This window comes from Chinchilla lanigera, unplaced genomic scaffold (assembly GCF_000276665.1).
Source record: "Chinchilla lanigera isolate Chin_1 unplaced genomic scaffold, ChiLan1.0 scaffold00102, whole genome shotgun sequence".
NCBI lineage: Eukaryota > Metazoa > Chordata > Mammalia > Rodentia > Chinchillidae > Chinchilla > Chinchilla lanigera.
In genome coordinates, this window is record NW_004955503.1 from 7,642,771 (window position 1) to 7,651,707 (window position 8,937).

The window sequence follows — 8,937 nt, forward strand, 5'->3', positions numbered from 1 at the left end:
CTTCTTATCTGTTTGACTTTTTTTTTTTTTTTTTTTTTTTTTTTTTGGTTTTTCTCTAGTACCGGGAATCGAACTCACAATCTTGCGCTTGCCCGGCAGGCACTGTGCTGCTGAACTAAATCCCCAGCCCCTATGATTCTGTGATTCATTCTTGATATTTTCTTCTGATCTTCCAGGGCAATAATTTTCTCTTAATTTATTTGTACTCTGCTTTTAAATCCATTCATTCAGTTCTTAATTTAGGTTACTCATTTTTCAGTTCTAAAATTTCGATTTTATGTTTTTTGTAGCATCTATGTATAGAAATTCTCAATTTAAAAAATCTCATTAAGCACAACAAAAATTCATTTTAACTATCTGATAATTCTAACACCCCAAATGAGTCCTTCTATTGTCTATAATTTTGGATGAATTTTGCTAATTTTTCTTCTTTTCTTGCGTAGTTGGTTGTGTGCCAGATAGTGTATTTTGCAAAACACCAGAGATTATTTGACGCTGTTGTTACATTTCTCTAAAATTTGTATTTGTACTTGTTAGGTACTTTGAAGTACTAACCCCTCAGTAATTTCCTTAATCATTTTATCAGTGATTGAGATTATTATTTTTTTTTTGATTGAGATTATTTAAAGTTGAAATGAAAGGCTATTTTGAGTGTCTTTGCTGCTTATTCACCCCAACTCCGAGGCGCAGTTCTTTTAGCATCACAACCCCAAAACTTTTAGATTCGTCATACATACATCTGGGCAAGATTTGGATTCTAATCTCTGCCTCCCTACCTTCCAGAGGGTGTGTAAAATTTTGCGTAACTTCTCAACCCCCCAAATAACTGCATATGCTCTACTGGGATAAGTGGTTCTCTCCTGGGGCCTAATATACCCTCCTATTCTGAAGCAGTTATTATGTACCATATTTTTAGCCCTCTAATATTTTTGAGAAAATTAAAAGAAAGATGTTTGTCTAGTTTCCTAGAATCAGTAGGATGGATTTCATTTGCTCATCTTCTGTTTCTCTAACTTGCTTGAGGGCTTTTGGTAAATTTTTGTTGAAGTATACCCTATATTCAGAAAAGTGGCTATAAGTGTTCAGCTCAATACATTTTGACAAAGTGAGCAAGAAACAAAACATTAACAGCACACTATGTCCCCATATAGCCACGGGCACATCCAAAGGGTAACCACTATTGTTAGTTCTAAAAATACAGTTCAGTTTTACAAGTTTTAAAAATTTTACATAAAGAGAATCATACAGTATATACTATTTTGTGTTGTATTTTGCTAACATTGCTTGTGCATACTGTTGTTTATATAATATTCATTGCCACTTGTGAATATGAATCTCATTTATGAATGTATTTTTCATTTTTTTATTTTACTGTTGATTGATAACTTGGGTTTTTCCAGTTTAGAACTATTACAAATAGCCTTGTTATGAACACATATACATGTCATTTGGTGAACACATGCATATATTTCTGCTAGGTTTAAGGTCATAAGTTGTGTATTTTTCAGTTCAGAAACAAATTTATAAGGTTAGGAATGTGGATCAGTGATAGAGTGCTTGCTTGGCATGTGTGAGGCCCTGGATTACATTTTCAAAATTGCAAACAACAGTGACAACAAAAACAAAAGTGGGATTTGGAGACTGGAATATAGTGAGTGCAGCAAATTAAATGCCATTTGTGGTGGATTAAGTAATGGTCAACTTGTAACACCCAGCTGAACTGAATCAGTGTGGTTCTGGGCATGGAAGGCCCACCTAAGTGTTGTTGCCAACGGCATAAAAGGAGAGCTGGAGGGGAACATGGTGTGCTGTTGATTCTCCTGGAGAAGATTGTCACGCTGGTTTTCCTGATATGAACTCAGCTGTTCTCATTGCCAAAGGAGCTTGGGTCATTACTGTCATTGAGGGTGGCTGTAATTCTTTTCAGGAGAGCCCTGGTCCATACCTTGAACATTGCATCCTGGCTCCAGTGCAGATTCCTCAGCCTGCTGGCACAGATCATTCATCCTGCTGGTGTAGACCTTCTAGCTTCCACCACTGAACTGTGGGCCTTCCCAGTGCAGATCCGTGAAACAGACTTGCATGAGACATTGTTGTGGGCTCTAGGCCTCCAGATGGACTCATGGAGGACATTGCCATGGGATCTAAGTCTTCAGCTGGACTTGTGCAGGACATTGCCATGGGATCCAGATCCTCAGCTAACTTCTTTGGATCTTTAGTGTGTGGACAGATCTCCTGCACTCTTCTGCATTTGACTCTTTGGCTGAACATTATAAAATAATCTTAAAAATTATGTGTCCTACATTAAATCTATTTCCTTACAAACCGTGACTACAACACCACTTATGGAGATCTATGTGGAAAACAAGGTGCTCTTGTCCAAAGGACAGCTCTGTTCGTTATCATGTCCCACTGACCTTAACATTTGATATCACAGCTAGACCATTTTCCCTTAAACCTATTCTCTGAAATAACCAGTAGTGAAATTTTGTTAAACATCACTCCAGGAAACTTCTTATCTGTTTGACTTTTTTTTTTTTTTGTCTTTTTGAGACAGGGTCTCACTAAGCAGTTCAGGCTGGCCTTGAGCTCACTTTGTAGTCCAGGCTGCTCTCAAACTCACAAGGATCATCCTGCGTGCTAGGATTACAGGCGTGTGCCACCATGCCCAGTGAAACTCCTTATGTGTATAAAAGAATAAACAAATCTTTTTTTAAAAGCTAGTATTTCCAAGAAAAACAGACAAGAAATATTTAAAATGTCTCTACCTCCCAGTGCCTCCATTCATGAAATCTATTTTTGTCATGCTTTTTAAAACTTTATTTCAACATGACTATGCTTACAGAAATGCACTCATATTCGTTAATAGAATGTAATGTAACTTATCCTACACAATTTCAACCAAAAAGTTGGTACATAGTTTAAGATTTTAAAAAGGATTTGCAATCTGGTTTATTTTTATCTATTACAAGTGTATATAAAAAAATCCTCCATCAAATGCCACTAAAGAAGGCAGGAAAAACCTTGAGAAATACAACTTTGGTTTGCTTCAGAAAAATAACAAGCATTGCACTGTAAAGTTTATAAAAGTGGTGCAACAAAACGTTGTGATACAATGACACTTTACAAAATTCAGTAACTAATGGATGTGGAAGGGGGTGGGAGGGAGCTTGTGTACACACACTGAACTGGAAAAGCTATCTGTGTCACGAATATTGAGTGTAGATTATAAATCTACACAAACGAATCAGATAATTTCTTAAATTGGAATTAACACTATCAGTTCACTTCACCTATGGAGGCCATTAACAGATTTCAACACACAGTATTTTAAGTTTTTCTCATCTGTATAAAGAAGAAAATTAAGTTTCTTCCCCAGATTTTCAGTCCAGAAGTGATAGTATACTATAGACAAGGTATTCCTTTCCTTGTCAACATTGATGGGGTGACATGTAATGAGGTCAAATTAGGTTTTAATTTGTATCAGCACTCATATGCAAATAGCCTCCCCAATTAATGAGCACACGATTTTGTTAATTTTTTTTGTGGTACCGGGAATCGAACTCAGGACCTCGTGCTTGCCAGGCAGGCACTTGTGCCACTAAGCTATATCCCTGGCAAGCACACGAGTTTATAAATGACTAAAAAAAAAAATCGCCCTTCTTTGATGACTAGGGCCCAACTGTAAAAGCTATCTGTAAAAGCTAACTGTACAAGCTATGCAGTCTCTCCAGCAGCACAATTTGCAATAGCTAAATTGTGGAAATAGCTCATATGGCGACCAAGAGATGAAGCAATAAGGAAAATGTTGTACTTATATACAGTGGGGTACTACTCTACCATAACGAAGGACAAACTTGAGACATTTTTAGGTAAATGGGTGCATCTCAAGACCAAAACCCCAAGTGAAATAAATCAGACACAAGTGTAGGCATCACATTGTTTCTCTTGTGTGAGAAACCCAAAATGCAAATAAGGAGCAAAATGGAGGATAGATATGGGGAAGTAGGAAGAACTTATTCAAATGGGAAGGGGAACAGGAGAGAGAGGTTAGAGGAAGGAAAGGAAAGGAAAAGGGATTTAAAAAAAGGGAGAATGGAAGGAAAAATAGAAACAGAGCTCTTGTAAATGGGGAGGGGAAGAAGGGTTGAAAGGAGGGGAGAGGAATGGGGGAAAAATGAATTGAGATGTATTATGTACAAGAAGAGATATCCCATGATAAATGTGATCATTATGTATGGTAAACATGTACTAATAAAAGAAATAAAGATTTTTAAAGTGCAGCACCTTATAAATTAAGCCTCAACAAAAATGCCAACAAAATGGTAGACTCCAAATAAGAAGTAGCTCTGGAAAAAAGAAGAAAAAATATAACTTAAGGTATCTTGGAGGCCGGGGATATAGCTCAGTGGCATAAGTTCCTGCCTGGGAAGTGCAAGCTCATGAGTTTGATTCCTGATACCACCCCCGCAAAAAAAAAATAAAAATAAAGGTATCTTGAAGACCAATATGAATGCAGGTTCAAAAAATAATTAAGAGATATTTTCATAAAAGTACCTAGGATTAGGTAGTCTTCTATTCTCTAGTGTTTCAAGTTTATCACTAGTTAATAAACATCAATTCATGAATAGCATGTTCATTTATCAGAAGGGAAATTCTAGCATCAATTCTACTGGAGAAAGGCAGATTAGAAATTAAAAAGATTCAAACAGTTCCACACAAATATATTTTGAAATGAAAGAACTCGCAACTGGACCAGAAGTTCTTATTACTAATGTACTTCTCATCGAAACAATTTTTAGTAAGTACAAACACATGGCATTAAGATTCAGAACATAATATAGGCCTGATAATCAAGTCCTTGCTTCTCTGGAAGAAAGGCCTTAAATCTGAATCAACTTCCACTAACAATATTTTTACAGATCAATTTAACAAGAACTTTCAATTTCTTTCATAATTTTTAGCATTCTAGTCTTAAAAACTAGATTAAGAGTTAGGTAAATTCATGAGAAAGCAAATTTCTTTCCTTTGCTCTGTGAAAGAATCCAAATTACTCTTCCTCAGAGATTCGCAGTGTCCAATTTCTATGTAAGGTGAGTCTTTTTTGATATAATATAAAAAGTAAGTTAGGCAAAATAAGCTCATGAACATAAAAACTAGTCATTAGAAAGATTTAACTAGCTTTATAACTTAAGTTTTGAAACAATTACTTGCATCTTGATGAACTTGGAACTGACTGAGAGGCCGAAGATTTAAAGAGGCAGAAGACTCTCTCAAGACACGAGGAGTAAGTTAGGTGATGATGGTGTGTGCTTTGTGTGCATCAATAAAATCTGCTTTTCATGGATCCAAGCAAGATGATAGATATTCGTGGCTGAATGGGGGGAAGTAAACAGATGTGGTTATTGCCCTTTATTTTAGAAGACAAACAAGTAGAAAGAAATATAGACAGTTCCTCCAAGAGAAGGTATATTTTCTCCCTGGAAATCAGAGAGAAGTAGATTCCAGCAAGATGTAATTGCACTTTCCTTCGACTTTTAGGATTAGCAAAGAAAAAAAAATGAGTGACAGGTCTGGGTGCCGGAAGAAAAGAGAGGTGGGCACACTCTTGCGTCACTGGTGATGGGAGGGAAATGGGTGAGTATGTCTCATTGGCGATGTGCATCTCAGGTGACTAACAACTACGGAGAGCTGAAGTCTTTTTGATCCAGCTATCAGCTCCTTGTTGATCTCAGAGGAATGAGTTTGTAGCCATGTGAATTAGAAGGAAGAAACTCTTCTGGTTCTATGCCCGTTGGTGTAAGAATGCAGGTTGTTTGGGAATTGTTAGGGTCAAGGTTGGGGCACAGTTGGCTTCTCCTGCAACCCTGTCCAGGTCACTAGTTTCCTTTAGCTCCCCAAATAATGCATGAAGTCAGAAGGAGAGCTGGAATTGGGCATCTGGGAATGAAGCGGGAAACGTTCAGAGTCCTGAATCAGTAAAAAGGTAGGATTTGTGGCCTACTACCCAGTACTAAGTGCTCACCCTATTAAAAAAGTTGGCTTATTTAACTGTCTGTAGAGGGCAGCATAACCCAAGGGAAAGGAAGAGGAAACTAATGACAGGTTACCTGCCACAGACTGAGCTAGCTTGTGTTCCTTTAAGGAAATGTGACACCTCAGACAGTCACAAGGGAGTGGTAGAGGCTGGTGTTAATCCAAACTTACTGTTTGAAGAAAACTTTTAATTTCAATCTTTTTGCAGCCCTGGGGAAACAGTGTTAATATCTATAAGGCAGAAAAGGAGATGCAGTAGGGTAGAACAGAATAGCGGGCATTTGTGGAGGAGAGGCAGAGTGACAGAATCATTGGCAAAAAACCTTCAGAGCTTCAAAAACAATACAAGCCCACTGAATAAGAGTCACCTTATTAAAATTAATATTTTTTAAATATTAAAAAATTAATAAAAAATTAATAAAAAATTAATATTTTTTTGAATACTGAAGATATTTAAAATATCAGTTGTGTTCTTGAGCTTTGCAGGTGACCTCCCATTCTGGGAAGACTGTTGTTTTCTGAGCACAAAGATGCTGCTTTTTCACAGAGCTGCGATGTCCACAGACGTTCAGCCAGCCCCTCAGTCACTGGAAGCTCAACCCCCACTCCCCACCCCACGGGTGAGAGGAAGGCTTTGTGCGCCCCAGATCACTTGAATGGCAGCATTGAAAATCAGGGCCAGATTAAGATGTACGCCGATGAGGTGTGTCGGGAGACTGTGTCACCTTGCTGCAACTCATTTCTGCAGCAGGCCGGATTAAATTTGTTAATAAGCATGACAGTTATTAATAACATGCTCGCCAAGTCTGCTTCAGACTTGAAGTTTCCTTTGCTATCTGAGGGAAGTGGATGTGCTCAGGTTCAGCTTTGGAAACTGCTGAAGGGTTTGTCTGAAAAGCCAGTCTTGGCGGGGCAGTTGCTGGGTGTCCAAGTGCTGTTCCCAGTCAGGATAAACAGAAGTGGAAATAGAGAGCTTCTCCTAGAAATGCTCACCACTTAGGCAGCCACGTGGAGCAGAATGGGACCGCCTCTCCCCAAACCCCCTTTGGTTTGCAGATGCCAAAGAATGCACACTGGGTGCCACTGAGGATTCGGCCTTGGCCAGTCACCAGTCCCCAGGTGAGAGTTCCAGTGGCTAAATCGAAGACTACACCCACTGGCCAGGCAGGGGCCCCCGCAGAGCTTAGGGTGACTTCTTGGTTTTGCAGTCTCAGGCAAAGGGCACTGTGAAGTACTCCCTTGCAGCCTTCCTCAGGCTGTAAAGGCATCTCTGTAGCCTGCCAGCTGCGGCTAAAGAACATCAACTTACTGCATCACCAGTGCTGCTGTTGCCTCTGCTGGTCTCCCTGTCTAAGCAGAACCGCTTCGCAGAGACCAGATCCATAAGGGGAACTTGGGCCGAAAGTGCATTTGCCACTCACTGCTTACATGGAAGTATTCTCCCTGTAGCCTTTCTTCTAACACCAGCTGATGGATGGCTAATGCATCTGTTCATCCAAAAAGAGCACTCCCCTTCTATCCATACTACCGACTTCACCTCGCCCCCAAAGTCCGCATCTGTGTGTATCCTCAATAAACCTGTGTGCTTTGATTGGCAAAATGAAGACATGGTCCTCGTCATTGAGTTTACAGTGTGCACAAAGAAAAAGACAAACATGCACATAAACGCCAGCTGATGGGATGTCCGCTCCTGACAGATGCACGCTTATCAGTGATCTCAGGAGGCCAGGGCGGAAAGGGGCTTCAGTGTTCACAATCAGACTCAAGAGACGCCCTAGGGGCAGGGGTGACAGGCTGGGGGTGGGGCGTGCAGGCTGGCACAATTCAGCTGGAATGTTGGGACTACTGGAGGAGACAATGCCCTTGAAGCCTGGAAGCCTGGAAGCCTGGAAGCCTTGAAGCAGGCGCCCCCAGATAAAGGTATCTCCTTGACTGCCTGCCTGCCTGCCTGGGGAGGAAGGCCAGTGTCCTTGAGATTTATCTGGGCAGTCCTCAGCTGGGAGAGGTGGATCTCTGTCCTGCATCCCTGCACGTCTAATGCATACTTAGCACAGTAAAGAGGGCCTCTGGCCCAGCCTACCGGATGTAGTTCTACCTCTCCTGCAAAGCTGCTGTTAAACTCACTTCTAACCCTCCTCCCTTCCCTGGGATGCCAAGCACTGCTTCCTGGCAGAGTGAGAGGGCTGGCAGCTCTTTCTTGTGGGGGAATTTCCTTCCTTTCCTAACCTCCCCTGTCCACTGGGTGGGACTCAGAAAGGGAATGGCAGAGTCCTCCATGAACTCCTCGGGAGGTAGTAGCAGAGCAGATGCTCAAGGTGCTTATCACAACCCACCACCAGCCCGGCACACCGATCCATCCATCCGGAGACATCTCTGCACCCTCCCTCCGAGGTCCTGGCACCCTTGAGAGGAAAGGAAGTGCCCCAGTGTGCCAAACCGTGGGTCCACGGGTCTGGTCAACTCATTCTTCCCCACCTTCCAGAACACTTCCCGACCCCTCCCAGAGAGTCTTAGCTTCTGCCTCACCAGAGCCAGGTTCCTTAAGCATTTGCACTGTCTCAGACAGTGGCCTCCTTTACCAAAGCCACGACACAGCCAATAAACATCTGCTTTCCTTGTGCGGTGCTGCTTTTGTGCCAGGTGCCCGCTCCTGGTCAGTCTCCCTGGGATACTGCAGAGGGTCACCGTGCCCTGGGGAGCAGCGTTCTGTCTGCACAATGCCCTGCCTTCGGTCTCTTCTCTTCCACGCAGGACATGGGTTTCCTCCCATTTCTTCCTCTCCCGTCCCCCAAGAGCTTTGGTTCCAGGTCAGTTAAGGGTTTTCTTGCTTGTACTCTGTGGCTCATACCGCATGCCGACCAGCAGGCCTGAGAGCTGCCAGGTCCCCCAAACAACTGTGGG

General features: G+C 41.6%; 1 pseudogene; it reads left to right on the forward strand.

Moving 5' to 3' along the window:
• The first annotated feature begins 5,904 nt into the window (after nt 1-5,904).
• On the forward strand, nt 5,905-7,474 carry LOC102015221 (annotated as a pseudogene).
• Nucleotides 7,475-8,937: the final 1,463 nt, after the last annotated feature.